The following is a 16,230-nucleotide window of genomic DNA, read 5'->3' on the forward strand; positions in this document are numbered from 1 at the left end:
TTCAGAATCTTTTTCTAAAATATTTTGTCCTGATACCAGATGAGTGAGAGTATTTTGAACTTTAGAAACTATGTATACTGGAAACAGTATCTCAATGTGTGTGGTCACACCACTGTAAATCCCTCATGTACCTATACATGATCTATTTGAAAGTGTCATTAAAATGGTGCATATTTTTTGGTAAACTACCAGAGTAAGTCATGCTCATGGAAATTCTGTTTTGCAGTTCTGCAGTTTGTCTGTATTTCAGACTTTCAAACAAACATGGTTATACTGGTGCAAATGTGAGCAGATTTTCCTGATGTAGACACAATGGTGTCTACTCCAGTGATTTTTTTGTGGTTCTTGCCATGTCTAGTATGCATATTAAAGCCCTATGCTTTCAAGTTACATGCATACATCAATCTAAGCGCTGAAAAAGCACTTGTGAATGTGGAATAATGTTGGAAATTTGGTGCAAAACCACTACATTTGGTGGTGCAGAATGCAGACAGCAAATAAAAAGGACTTCAAAAGCTTAAACACTTACGATTTTATGACCCTGGTGATTTTTGAGCACTTGGGGTTGATAATACTGCAGACCCTATGTTAGTAACTACCAGTACCTGCGCTGAAGGTGTAAATGAGCAAGCCATGCTTAACCACACAATTTAACAGCATCTTCTACCTCTTCTATAGGAAAACATCAAAACACTATTATTAAGCTTAAACCATCTCAAATTCTATGCTGATTTAATTCAAGTGAGAAAGGAGCACGAGTGTAATTTTCTTTAACAAGAATCAAAACGCAGAAATGTTAATTTTGTAATTCTGGAAGGTCTCCAGTATGAGACTACGTCTTTGTGGTTCTCTGGAACTTATCCCTTAGGCTTCTCAAACTGAAAGGGGAATACAGAAGCATAAACTCATGCCCTCCAGACACAATTTTTCAAACTTGACAAAGCTTAAAACGTGGAAGAACAGCCACTGCAGCTCATGTTCAAATGCATCAAATGAAGGATTAAGCAATAGAAGACTTTGTTTGGAACAGAATTGTATTCAATTATTTAATATTGGTTCTTAATTCCCTGTTTCACAGGTTTGTAAAATGAAGTAAAATTAAGATTACCCCCGGCCTCTGTAGGACAAAAATAAAATTGCTTCTAAAGCATGAATTCTTTTCACATTTTCTCCACTAATGCTAAATTAGCAAGTAATGTTTCTTGTATCCTGTCTGTTCTGGTTATGCCCTAATATATATAGCCTCTACACTAAAATTTAAACTCTAAACTACAAAAATGTACAGTATTACAACATTCTCCATTTTCAAAGCTCCTACAGTAAAAACATTCAATTAAGTGCTTCTCATTAATCATCCACAAATTAGACAATGAGCTTTAGCAAGTACAAACTCATCAGACTGCAGAAAGAAACTGAACATATTGGCAAGTTCAGATCTTAAAATTTAATTCTCCTGCTGCTTTTAAAGCTAATTTAATAGATTAAATTTAGTTTAAACGTCCATAGGAGAATACTAAATGACTAGCTTTATGCAGGAATACCCAAACTTGGCAAGATGATTTCTTCAGTACCCTTTTCATCAATATTATTTTATGCCAAGCTTTCAACTGAAAGTTTTAAATGCATGATCCTTTTTTGCCTATGTTTTGGTGGCTGTGGGGGCATCTACATGCACTTTACTGGGGAGTTGACTAATTAGCTCCACAGTAAAGTGTCACCTTCTACACGTGCAGAGCTATTAGGCCAAAATAAACTAATTAACTATGCTGTAGAATAGTACTGACCAACACAAGCACTATCCCACAGCTCCACAACATATGCGTAAACGATGACCACAGCTGGCTGGAACATGAGGGTGCTACAATTCGGGGGCTGCCTGGCAGCCAACCCCACACTGTAGCACCCTTGTGCCCCAGCTAGGCCCTCCATAGCATGCTGAGCTGGGTTGGAGCAGCTCTGGGCTGGCAGGCTGATCCCCTGGAACCCTTCCCAGCCAGGGCTGCGCTGCCCTGAGTCAACATGCTGAGGCCCCAGGCACACGTGTAAAGGCTGCACCCAGCAGCAGTTACATCTGTCATGAACTGCAGCAGAGTTTATTCCACCATCCTAATTTCACAAGTACATGCTTCTTGTATTGCTCAAGCAGTAGTTTAGTAACATGTCACTTGTAGTTAACTTTTCCAATGGAATTAATGAGACATCTTACAAGCTCAGTGGCTGAGGTATGGAGGAATATCCCCTCCGTATCCTCTCAGTCAAATAATAATAATAGCCTTAAAAAAAAAGCCCTAAATTTCTAGGAATTCATTGTGCCAGTAAAAGTATCTTGTGCCAGTAAAAATAAGTGAGGTGCGCTTTTCTGAATAGAGCCCTAACCAGCCAGAGCAGGGGTGTCAAACATATAGCCTGTAGAGCTGATCAATCTGGCCTGCCAGGCTACCAACAGGCCACTGGAAATTGGTGGCATGGCCTGCTGCAGAATTTGGGATCCTGTGGCCTCAATGGACTTGACCAGTGGCAAGAGGGTGAGCCCCATTTCTCCTCCAGCCACTCTGCCAATTGCAACTGCCATGACTCCAGCTGCTATTACTGCCCCATACTGGAGCCACTATATGACCTGTGGCAAAGCTGCCAGCGCCATGTACCCCAGCCTGAAACTGACTTGTAAGGAGCCCCACAGTCCAGACCTGGCCCAGGATGTAACATGATTTTGACATCCCTGAGTTAGAGTAAAGCTTTTTTAGACAGAAGAGGAAGTACATTTTGGTTTCCATAATTCAAGTTGCATCTTTTGTGTAAAATGCAGAACATAATTCATAAAAAACATTTCCGGTTGGTCCTCTCATGTTAGTTGCAATTTGATAACTGCATTGCAAAACTGTCAGAAGCTAATGCTGACAGACCAATTATGTACCCAATGATGTGAAACTCTTCCACAAGTTTAAGAATTAACATGAACCTCAACTGTACTGCGCTACAGAAAAGAGGTCCGCCATGAGAGAATACAGTAGACATGTCAATCAAAATAATGCAATTTAACTCAGAAATTCTTTACACATAGTAAGCTAAGATAATATTTAAAAGAATACTTTAGATGCTGTTTTAGAAACACCAACCCATTTATTTCATACTAGCTCATTTGTAGCGTATCTTTGTAGTAGTGAACAGTAATCGTAGCCTTCTAAACAGCTTGAATTATAGTCCCTGCATCTGTTCACAACTTTCTGGAAAAAAATCCCATTGGGGATGAACACTTCCATAGTTGGTATCAATCCAAACTTTTTTTTTTTTGGTGTCCAGCTTCTGGAAGAATGGTTAGTTTGGCGACTGTTAGTCCTTCCAGATCATGGTGTATGCATATCCCTAGGCAGGAAATTTGAAGAAGTGGAGGCTTCTAAAAGAGTGAGAAGAAAACAATTTTCCTGTTTAAAAAACTCAAAAGTTACCAAACCGACATCTCTAAAGTATCTGAACTTTAAAACTTTACATTTACTCTGCAGCTAGATCTCATTACATAGGACCTGTAGACATAAAAGTTATCATTTACAGACACGCCCTATTTTAGAAGAGCTGGATATTAGGAGATGGCCCCTCCGTTAAGCAGTAACCAGTTTTTTAGTTAAGGTATTATTAGACGTTACTTTTCCCAAGTGTTAAATACCCTTAAGAAAGAAGCATCTTGTGTTAAGCAGAGAAAGACAAGCCAAGTGTCTACTGAGTGTCTCAAAGTAATGCCTCATCGGGCAAAGAGTAATTTCCAGCTGGTGTTAGGCAGCTCATGTTGCAGAAATGTGAGTCTGCTCCATGGGGGCAATACCAACAATTTATGGTGTTCCTGTATCCCAGGATGCATTGCTTGCAACCCCCCCTCCCCCCAAACATAGACAATCTGCCATCCAGAACCCTACTACCCTGGACTAACAGAAAGCCAGGGAAAATTGAGCCACTATGGGTGAGTGGAAAGCCATGATGTGGTGGGGGGAGGTGGGAAGGGAGCCACTGGAGAGCCAGGCAGCCATTGGGCAAACTTTGCAGCTCCAAATCATATCCTTGCTCACTAAGCCTCTAGCAGCAAGTCAGAGCTGGATATTAACCCTTAATGTGTGACTGCTCACAGCACATGCTAACTTTAGTACCATCTAACAACATTCCTTAGAGTTAACGTGCAATTTTAAAATGTAACAATACCCTTAGACATAAAGGGTCAGCAGAAGTTAACCTACTCCTCCACAATCCAAGCTTGCTATTTAGTTTTTCTCATTCATCTATGTATATGTTTACAGAACCCAACAATCATGATATGATGTCAGCAGAGGTGAATGGGAAAGGACTTGAAAGAACTGAGTTCCAAGCTGAAAAACAAGTTGGAAATTGAAAGCAAGTGGAGCAACACAGCCACATGGAAGGATAGAGGTAAATGACAGACACAGCCATACAGTTTAAATCAGCAGTGTTAAAGGCACCCCTGGCTCCAGGCCAGATCCGGACTGTACCGGGTTCCCAGATCTGGATCTGGGGGCTTCTCCTGGGCCAGATCTGCAGCAGTTGCGGCAGGTCCGGTTGCAGCAGTATGGGTGTGGGTTAAGGTGTTAAGGCAGAGAAACAGATCTAAGTTAAGGCGCTACAGGTCTGAGTTCAGGGAATGGCAGTCTGGGGCCAGTGGGGGCAAGGGCTCCAGAAGCTGCAGGGTAAGCAAAGGTTACATTTGCACTGCCCTCACTCACTCCCCGTTGCTGAAAGCTATGTTCACTGGGGGCAAAAGAGGCAAGCCACACCCCATTAACCCCAGGCCCATCTTCCATTAGCTTAGCAGACTACTGGCAGGCTGAATGGAACAGTTCTGTGGACTAGATCTGGCCCATGGCCCATTTATTTAAACCAGCGGTATCAAATATAAGGACAGTTAACCTGCACTTTCCATACTGCCTTCTATTCTAACCTGGGAGAGCACACAAACACCAACAGACTCACCCTATGCCTGAAGACAGGCATTTATGCCCAAAAGCTTGCAAAGAACAATTTGGCCAACTATTTAGTTGGTCTAATAAATGATATCACATTTATTCAAAGAACCTTGTCTGCCAATTAATCATGGAAGCACTGCAACCTCCATCTGCCCTTCTGTCATTGGGCAAAAGAGCACAGAACTGGAGGGCATTCAGAGAATGGTTTAAGTGGCACCTAGCAACCACAGAGGAAGAAGATAAAAATGATAAAGTCAAATCCTTAATCTTCTTGTACACTGTGGGGAAGGAAACTCTGGCTTTTTATAATCCCTTTACCTTGCTGTGGATTGGGACTTTCAGCATAGTACATCAAGCCCTAATTATCCCCAGTCAAACGGCCTTGTGGAACAGTTTGTTCAAAATATAAAAATATATACTGAAGAAATTGTATAACAATGGGAGTGATTATGTGAAAACATTATTGGTGTATCACAGTAGATGCATGGCAAATGGCTGGTCACCAGCCCAGCTATTAATGGGTCAACCGATATGTTCTAACATACCAATCTGTGACAATTTACTAAGAGGTCAGGATAATGATGCTCTGAGAGAGACAAAAGAAACTCAGAAGCAGAAACAAAAATGGTATTTCAAAAGGGAAGCTCAGAAACATCCAGTACTAAAATCTGGTGATGGAGTAAGTCTAAGGAACAACACCTCAAATACATGGGATCAGCAGGGTACTATCAAGTGCCTAGTGAATCCAATCACACCTGGTTTAAACAGACATGGGGACATGTTGACACAATTACTGGCATTTGCAAGCACTCCCAGAGAGCTCTTGAAAGAAGGAGTTGACATGGACTGTTCTCAACCAACTATTTCTACCTTGGCACTGGCAACAGAAAAAGAACCAGATCACCAACAAGCAAGCTCCTCCAGTGTCAATCTGAGAGAAAAGTGAAACCTTCCGAAAGACTTATGGTGACTTGCGAAGTTGGTCTGTTTCTCTTACTGTAAACTGCACTGAGCTTTCGGTGGGAAGGAAAGCATATAAATGCATAAATAAATTTAAAAAAACAGCTGCAGAAAAAGGCAAATAGGAAAGTAACTGGTAAAGACTACTTCAGTGATATGGTAGCAACATCTCCTATGTAGATGAGTATTAATGGATTTTTGGTTTACTGATTTTTGTAGGTATTGTTGAGAGGGAAGATAGAGTTGCTGCACTTTGAAACTGGATTTTTAAACCTAGTGCTTTAAGAACTGACACAATACTTGGTTGATTAATAGCAGAAAAGCTTGCTTTAACAACTACGAACAAGCTATAAAACTAAATGACAGAAAAAGAAAAGACTCTTTTTAATATTCTATAAATGAGCTATTACAGTCCTTGTGTTATTTTAGCTGCAAGAGATTTTTACCCATACAGGTAGGAAGCAGTTCCTGTACAGCATTCACAGAGCATGGGTCCTTCAGTTGGTGCAGGACGGCTTCTTGATCTTCCCTGGACTGCACACCTTGCTGGCAGTTCTGTCTTGTTTTTTATACTGTTTTAATTGTATAGCTTCAAAGCATTCCCTCTTAATAATTGGTTAATTGAGGTCCAAACAAAGCAGGCGAAAACAGAATTAACATATTACAATTGTATCCTGTTTGTGTGTTTGTTTGCTTCTGCAAGCTTTTGATCAGTTTGGAATCAAATAGGATGGGTATTGATTGAATGAGATACCATTAGGAAGTTGATCACAGATTATCATTCCATAGCTATTTTAACAATGGAGCCTAAATAGCTGCATCAAATGGCTTATGGAGACAGTGAAGATCAGAGGCCACTAGATACAATAGCTGTGAGTTTCAAGACAATACACTGGTTTAGTATAATAAATATTTAGACATTTGTAAAACTTTGGACAGATGTTTGCTTTGGGAAATATGCCTTTATCAAAGGGGGAATGTGTTAACCAAGATATATTTACAGTCCTGTTTTCATGGCTCCTCCTCTGACAGGCTTTGCTTTGAAGTGGATATTTTAGTTCTTTTGTTTCTTTTAGTGACACTTAGCTCAACTGAGATGTAATGTCATTTGTAGTTTCTCTCTAAGCCATTTGGCTTTCTAGCTTGATCTCTGAGTGTTGTTATATACATGTGATGAGTGTGTCAGGTCTCTGCCAATAATTTTAACCATCACTTTTATTTTTAAACGCTTGGGTGCGGTAGAAGTTTAAGGGGTGTAGGCTGTAGCTGTGTTGGTCTAAGGACACGGGCAGACAAGTTTCTTGGGGTAAATCTAATATCTTTTATTAGACCGACTCAAAAAATAGTAGATGGTAATAATAACTAAATAACTAAAATAAATAACTAAATGACTATATAAATAGAAGAAGGTTGATGGCTGTTATCATGACTGTTATCTTATTGCATGGATCTGGAATTGGGTACCCCAAGCTCCACTTTCTGGGTTGCAGCCATTAGCAGAGTTTCGTTTTCTTTGTGGCAGACTTGTCACCACAACCCAGTCTTACCGTAGCCACTGCCTTGCATTTTTGCAGTAGCTTGGGTAAGACTGGGTTCTGTTCCAAGCTTTCACAGGCATCAGTGTGATAAAAGTTATAATTGAGAAACATTTCCAAATTTATAAAAGAGTTGAAACCTGGGAGATGATCCCTCAGTTAGACAGTAACCAATTAGTTAGGGCCTTGTCACAGGGAGACAGAACATTTAGCACATGTTAAATCTGTGAGATATTAAAGTTAGAACATGTTCTGGCAGTTGCATGGTAATATTTACTGTGGTTTCTAACATGCATACCTTGCTGATTGTGTGCTGGAGTGTATGTGTGTGCACGTGCATGCAGGCACATGTGTGTGCACACACAAACATATGTTGGGGTTATGCGTGTGTGTCCTGTCAGGTCCCTCTACAACCCAGCAGCTCCCCCCATCACACTTCTTCCCTCCCCTGATTCTCCTAAACCCCCCAGCTAGGCTCCCTTGTACCCAGCAGCTCCTCTCCCTTCTCCCTTGCTTCCCTTCTTTGCTCACTCGCTAGCTGCTGCTCTGCTGTCCACCCTATGCTAGCCAGGGCATCAGAAACCAGAAGGATAGATAGTCCACCTGGGAGCAGTGCCTCTGAGATACTAGAGGACTGCAAATTAATTGTTTGTCTTTTTATCTCCAGGGAACATTTAGAAGTTAAGCTAAATCAAACTGCCTAGCACAGCCCAAAGATGATCTTTGCCTCACCTGATGTAATTTTAGAAGGCCTAGAGGGCACTCAGCACTAGTTAATGAGCTTGAACATGTGATCATTCACGTGATTTTAACTTGAGCTAAATGTGTCACTTCACCCCGAAGCTCCTTCCATTATTATTCACAGGGCCTTGCCTTCAACACCACCCTTGAAAACAAACAGGACCTAGTCAGTATAGCATGACAGAGGTTGGAATAAGCTTCAGCTTGAAGGATTGCCCACATACTGGGCAACTGTCCAGTTACCAAACAAGGCTATTATATGCAGTTTAGTCTATATACCACAACTGCTATGGTCTATCACATATTTTACCGGTATGTCTTAAGGCTTCTAGATTTGTGGATCATTCACCTGTCACTACTAACACTTTTTCTGAGTTATGTTCTAATTTGGTCCACATGAATACAGAGTACTTGTAGCAAGTTCACCTGCTAAAAATACTATGCAGATGGTAATGGTTTTCCTAAACTGTCAGGTTCTATTATGTCAATAAATGTAGATAATCTACATAGAAAATACATATACTTAAGTCCTTCTGAAAACTGAGTACTTCCTTCTCCAACTTCCCTCTTTAAAAGTACCCACACTGCTAAAAGTAGCCCATTCCTGCTACTTCCACTGGATTCAGTTACCAAAAGCTATAGATTTAAATAGGAAAAACAAGAACATGTTGCTAAAATTATGATAACATTTCATTTTTGATTTTTCAAAATGGCTACTGAGTCATCGTTTAAAACTATACTGAAGTTGTGATTTTGATTTTTCAAAAAAAACTATTAGGTATAGGGAATGTATTAAGCAACTTTCTTTAGAATTACTAACAATTTTTTCACCTCTCTCGCTGAAGCAACATTTTTGAGGTTTTATCTAAAGAAATATAAAATGTGGCTACTAAAAGCTGCTGGGATGAATGTTATGCATTGGCCTCAAGCAAAGAATTCTAAAGCCAAGTTAAGCTTCTAAATAAAATTAAGAATTTAAAAGTTGAGAAATCCTTAATTTAGGGCCCCAAGTGATATCGCACTGATTGATAGATAAAAGTAAATGTTCTAATCTCTAATCTTTTAATAAAATATTAATAAAAATACAGAAAAACTAAAGAAAAAATGGGATTCCAAACAGCATTTTTGGGATGTGAATACTAAAAAAGATCCCTAAATATCCCCTACAGCTCAAGTTAACCAATAAACTGCCTAATTTTCTACTTCCATTGTTTATTCATGTGTACACAGGTCAAACAAGACTTTCTGGCAAGCTTCAACATGGCAATATAAAAATAGAATTTTGTCCTCTGAAATTCAGAATGAAAGGCATTCATGACTATACATCCTTTAAAAAAAAAAGATTAAAAGGTCTATAAAGACAAATTATCTCAAACAATAAGATCTTTCCCTCCTTCTTTAGATGTCAGATATATACATATTGAACTACAAGACATGACACATATGCAATCCCCATGAAACATATACAAACTACTTAACTCTTTTCCATCTTTTTCCTGTGGAGATGGCTACTTTTCATAGAAGACATGTCTACAGATTAAGTTAACAGTTTCCAACATCTTCAAATGTCACTTTCCTCTTACAATACTTGCAAACTTAGTATTTCTAACATCATTTAATAAGGATGTTTTCCATTTATGTCTCATTCTGATGTAATTTCGAGAAGGGCAATATACTAGAAAAAAGGCAATTATCTAATGTAAGTCTAAAAATAGCAGTTTAACCTTCAAATCTAATATTTTCTATACTGTCTGACAAGTTATTTCTTAAGGAGGAAGTAGGTTTGTTCAATACTTCATGTATTCCAACAAGAGACAAAGACCATTCTGCAAGGGCCATTTGATCACTGGCCTCCTTTGGAACTTTATTAATTTTAGGTATCTGTTCAAACTTATCATCATTTTGGTTTTTGGAAATTGCTTCTGCTTCATGATTGGGTAGACTTAACTAGGGAAATTCAATTCTCTTGTAAGAAAACATCCCCTGTCTAAATCTATGAGTTCCATTAAAGTTAAAAATAAATCGGGTTTTTTGCAAGTTTAAATATATGAATTACCTAAATAAAATAACAATTGGACATTAATATGTTCCATTTATAAATTAATCTCTTTCAAAAACTAGGAAAACCAGTCCTCTCTGTTCCAGTTTCTTGCCTTTACTGATGAGAGAGTAGGGATGCTGTACATCCACAGCAATGTGCCCTGTGGCAAAAGAGATGCTGTGTGTCAATCAACAATTCCTCTTCTGGTTGATTAAAATACAGCACTGACAGACATGCCTGTCAGATTGTGATCAACACCTGAACAAATCTGGATGTTGGGATCTGCAGTGATTGGGGAAATTTAGCTTTTGCAAAATTTAGATCCTATTTAGGTAGCTGGGGGATGGAAAGAGAATATATTTCACTTTTATACCTCAGAGAAGAGCTGGTAACAACAGCCATTATAACAGAAAAACCAAGATTAGAATCCAAAGACATTCAGTTTTATTTCGTTCTCTTCAACTTGAGAAAAACAGAGCCATTAATAAGCGTTACTGAGCCAATCTACTAATCACAGATCAGAAACTTGGCTACAGAATCAAATACAGATCACAGAGTAATTTGTTCCACTAATTGAAATGAGTTGGAATGACAAGTTTCCGGATCTCAGTGTACCAGACAACTGGCTAGACTGTGCTTTAGACTGGGTAGCCCTTTATAAAAAGACGGAAAAATAACCAAGAAGAGAGTCCTTGGTGAAACTTCAGTCCATCCAGATACAAGAGATGAATAAGTAATAGCATAAGAAGCTCTTCTTTGTTTGAGGATGGGAGAAAACAGATAATATGATGTTGGTAATACACTTACAGTGTTAAGATAGCATCTGAGGTGCGGAACCCAATGAGATAGGGATAAACAAACAAAATCAGGAAGTTTAACCAGAATGATCAATCCCTAATCATAGACATAAAACAGAACAATTAACTAACCCCTCCCTCCATCACTTCCATGCCTAAAATAAGGTATAGTACACACAAAACTATGGAAAAAGAATACTAATATTCCAAAGTATAGTATGTAAAGTTAGTAAATGCCAGGATTAAGACTGCCTATGCAACCATCCACCAGTGCTGCCTTCTTCCACCCTTTCCGTAATAATTGAGATCCCTGTCAGTGGAATATCCCCACTTCTGCCTTCAGGATGTCCCTTGCCCAGCTGCAGGCAGCACTGAGGTGAAGGCCACTAAGCCTAATGACATGATAGCCAGCAGCAAGCAACTAGGTGCTATTCTTTGTAGGGTGCCCTTTCTTTGGTAGGGGTGGGAATGGGGTGGGGGAAGGAGGTCATTTTATCCCGAAGGCCGCTTGAGGGCCTCTTCAAGTAGCAATAAAACCTCTTGGCAATGAGACTAGGCATCAAGCCCTTGAGGCAATTGAGCCTGGCAACAGTAAGAGGCACCCTGTTCCTGAAGTACAGTGCTGTATCCAAATGGATCCTGGACCCCCTCCATTGCTACCTCTCATTTCCTTAGACTTGCTCATGCCTTACTTCCTCAAGAACTATTTTTATTTTCCTGCCACTCACCTCACTATCAGGGGATGAGACAAACTGAAGTATGGGTGGCAGTGCACTGAGAATCAGTCACTACTGAGGGAGGGGCAACAATGCCCCTACCAGCAGGCTGTCAGTGTGTTGCTGAAGGCCAGCTAGAGGATGACACCAAGGAGTCTTGGTTGAGTACACAGCCCCTTTAGCCCCAGCTAGAGAAGATAGGATGAGCCACAAGGCTCCAGGTAAAAAATGAAGTTTCCTTAATTGATGAGGGAACTCTGATCTCATCCTCCAATCTGGGGATGAGGGAGCAACATTTTTGGTGGGCATGCCACAAATTGGCACTGCCACCTTCCCCAAATGCCACCCCAATCTCCTTCCTCTGCCCAATCTGCTGCTCTGCTTTCTGCTCCCTACTCTGTGCTCTTTGCCACACCTCGTGCCCTGTTTTGTGTTTCCTGCCCTATGATCCTTGTGTCATGTTGGGTTGGGGGCAGCCAGGTCTCCATCAGCTCAGGGATTGAGGTGCTGACCATGGTCAGGAAGAATGAGCAGATTCCAGGGACAAACTGGGTCAGGAAGCCTGGAGGTCAATACAAGAACAGGGTCTAAGAACAGGACAAGTCAGGAAGCTGGAGGATCAGGCAGAGAGCAGAGTCAGAGAGCAAGCTCGGTCGAGAAGCCAGGAGATGAAGCAGAAAACAGAGAGCAAAACCAGAGGGAACAGCAGGGCAGTCTCGAATCACATTTAGCCCTGTTGCCCTGACACTTCCTGTTCTGGGTGAGGGGTTCATACTGGGAAACTGGAGTCGGCTGATCCTGGTTGGCCACTCTGATGCCAGAGTAGGTGGAGGGCTAGACCTTAATGGAGGCTTCAAGACAGCTTGGACCAGCCTCAGTGATCAGCTGTACAGCAGCTGGCCAGGAGGAAGGGCTATTCACAAAGGCCCCAGGGTCAAGGCTGTAGTCTGGCACCCTACCTCATCGTCCTGCTCTGCTTCCTGCCCTATCCACTGTTGTGCTGATTGTCTTGGCTACCCATGGCACTGTGCCACAGCTTGACAGCTCTGCTCCAGAACGTGAGGACTTTGTTGAGGAAGGAAAGAGGCCCCAAGAGATGGCATGCTTCTGCTCCCTGCTCAACATCACATGAGATACAAGATGCTGTGTAATTCTGTGTGTACAGGCACTGCAGGGTAGAAACCTCTCAGATCCCCATGAATTCTACCATTACAGCATCTCCTAACATCAAAATTCTGTTGGATGAACTCTGCAGGTGCTAGATGCTTTAAGTGTGGTAGACGGGGTACTCCAGTCTTGAAGTAGATTCATACCAACCTGCTCAGTGACTACAGATCACAGCTGTAGTTGAGGAGTATGTTTTACTTTTTAGCTAACTCTGAATCCTCTAGTATTGTGGGCAACTCTGCTTTCCCTGAACCTATGGCCTGATATATTGGTGGTTGCTTTAGTTGTGCCTCAAAGTCCATATGTAGGTGCTTAGCCTTGTCAACATCCGTACACTTATGCTGGACCCTCTGCAGGTGTGCTTCCATAAGCAGGAATGCACTTTCTTCAGCAGCTTCTATCTGTCTGGTCCTGGACAGGAACCTGAATGCAAAGGGCCGTGGCAGGAAGGAGAGCTATCTAGTAGCCACAGACACATCCTAGGAGTTCATGAAGCATTGTTCCTTAGTGGACATCTACCATCACCTGGATGAAGCCACTTTCTTTACCTACATCACCATGGAGGCAGCTCAGTTGTGTCATTCCTTGCTTGATCTCTTGCCTGAATATTTTGTGAGTCCACACCTCCAACATTAAGTCAGCCACTTTCCTGGATGACAATCTGATGCAAAGGTAGGCTCTTCCCATCACTCTGAGATGATAAGATGCGAGTGTAAACCTTGCCTGGCTCTTCTATCATGGCTACACCTTAGGATGACAGTTGGCAGAGAAGTGACATTGGGCTGTTGGAGGAGGAGCTTATAGAGCTGGGAAAGTACCTGACTGCATGTTACAGGTACACACTGATCTGCAGAGAGTGTAAGGTGAAGTGAGACAAGACCTGGGCATTTAACAATCAACTAGCTCAGGGCACCTTTGTTTGGTCAAACACCTAGCTCCCTTTTGATATGAACCATAAATCCCACTGATCCATAAATCCTTACCCTGATCAGAAAGCAGGTCACCTGTCTTTGGCTGATCTTTTACAGATTTAAAGCAGATTGCAAGAAAGGACAAGGGCTTTTTATGCTGACCTTTTCTGTTTAGATCTGAATGACGCCAACAGGAAGTCTTTATGGTGGGAAACCAGGACTAGCTACTTCTCACTCTGGCTGAGTTCACGGAAGACCTCTGTCTGACACCCTTCAACAAATCTCCAGGCACTGATGGGCTGACTGAAGTTTCACCACACATTCTGCAATATCCATGGAACGGATATCACCACCATTTGAGTTAAGACAAAGAGAAACACACTGAGCCACCTTTTTGCAGGAGGCCTGTACGTCACCAGCTGTCAAAGTGGGTCTGAGGAACTAGTGCCCAACTATTTTTCTGCAGTATGAGCTCCAAGATTGTGGTAAAGACCTCCTTGCTGAAGCATATGATCCGTTCTGACCAGCCTTAAGCTGTCCTAAATTGGACAATCTTTGAGCACCTCCATCTGGTGGCTCTAGGACCTTCGTATGGTATATATAGATGGTGTCTGACTTTTGACACCCTGTCCCTAGACTGGGAGAAGATAGACTGCAGGTATCTCATGACACTCTGCAGGCACTGGCCCTTGTTTTGTTGGGTTTGTCTGTGTGTTAAACCTCAACTGATCCTTTCACTTTTTGTTAAAGAAGGTGTCAAGGCTGTGTTTTCTGGTCAACCGTATGCCAATTTTACTATTGGACTTGGGTACAGGCAAGAGATACCTGCTTACATTATTAGAACTTCATATAGAATACTGTACCAACGTTAATAAATAGCTGTTACTGAACCAAATGCAGCCCTGTCTACAAAGAGAATTAATTTCTTCTCCACATACTAATTAGTAAGGGAAGATGATGGGTGTTAAAAGTCTGTAACTAAGATACTCAGATATTATTGTGATGGGGCACTGCTGCTAGCTCCACCCACACAGTAACGGTTAAAGGGTGATCTACCATTTAGACCTTTTTTACTGCATCTCAAAAGTATCCTTTTGGAATACTTCTCAAATTTCTTTCTGGAGCTCTCACTTTTAAGGAGTAGATCTAGATTGTAGCTACCCTATTTATCCAACAGGCTCAACTGTATTTAATACTTGAAAATCCCTGGAGGAAAAGGGCTTATGACTAGTGAGCTGATCAAAGTAATTGAAAAAAATCAACCTCTTCAAAACAAACAATTACTCATTCACAGGGCAGGCAACAAAGGATAAAAACAAGAAAGGTCTTAATATCTAACCTAAAGCTCCCCTGGTACAACTTGAGATCATTGCTCCTTTTTCTGTCACTTGCCACCACTGAGAACAGTCCAGCTCCATATTCTCTGTAACCACCCTTCAGGTAGTTGAAGGCTGCTATTAAATCTCCCCTCAGTCTTTTCTTCTTTAAATAAGCCCAGTTCCTGCAGCCTCCTCGTAAGTCATGTGCCCTCTAACCATTTTTGTTGCCCTCTGCTGGACTCTCTACAGTTTGTCCACATTCTTCCTGTAGTGGGGGGGCCCAAAACTGGAAACAGTACTCCAAATATGGCTTAACCAGTGCCAAACAGAGGAATAATCACCTCCCATGATCTTCTGGCAACACTCATACTAATGCAGCCCAGTATGCCAGTATTAGCCTTCTTTGCAACAAAGGCACACTGCTGACTCATATTCAGCAAATTATCCACTGTATCCCCCAAGTCCTTTTCTGCACAGCTGCTGCTTAGCCAGTCAGTCCCCAGCTTGCTTCCTCATTCTCCACAGTTCTGTTCATAGATACACAATATTAAACAATTCAGTTTCTCAAATTAATTTTCCTGTACTGAAAGACCAACAGATGATTATGGAAACAAGTATAAACATTTAACATTACATAAGAAAATGGCTCCATTAAATGGATTGTTTAGATTAATCAAATCCAGTATCTTCAAATTCTGACCATGCGTTCTGAAGACAGGCTAGAGATGCACCTTCAGAACGTTCAGAAGTCTGACTCAGATTTAGGATTAGAGTATTCCTGATGCTGGCAACCATAATGGGAAAGTTAATGCCTGTCAGCCTAGCTATTTTAGTATATACTGTTTATATTTTAGCGTTTCAAAGAATCTATGAATTACAAATCAAAATTAATCACCAGATGTATAATTCATAGAAGTAACTGGGCTCCTGTTGCTCAAAAAATGTCAGATTTGTCATGAAATAAGAAAAACTGTTAGGTGCTTTTGTGAAACAGCTATTGTGATAGTAAATGAATAACTTCCACTTGAAAATTACTATTTTAAATAACGAACTTTGCTCTAAAAATAGTTATACATACA

The 16,230-nt window shown here is 41.0% G+C and overlaps 1 protein-coding gene across 1 annotated transcript in view; it reads right to left on the reverse strand.

Annotated features, from left to right (window-relative positions):
* The window catches only part of SH3RF1 (SH3 domain containing ring finger 1), a 148,920-nt gene that overhangs the window by 81,330 nt on the left and 51,360 nt on the right, over window positions 1–16,230 (reverse strand). The window lies entirely within an intron of this gene.

This window comes from Crocodylus porosus, unplaced genomic scaffold (assembly GCF_001723895.1).
Source record: "Crocodylus porosus isolate Cpor-Errol unplaced genomic scaffold, CroPor_comp1, whole genome shotgun sequence".
Taxonomy (NCBI): domain Eukaryota; kingdom Metazoa; phylum Chordata; order Crocodylia; family Crocodylidae; genus Crocodylus; species Crocodylus porosus.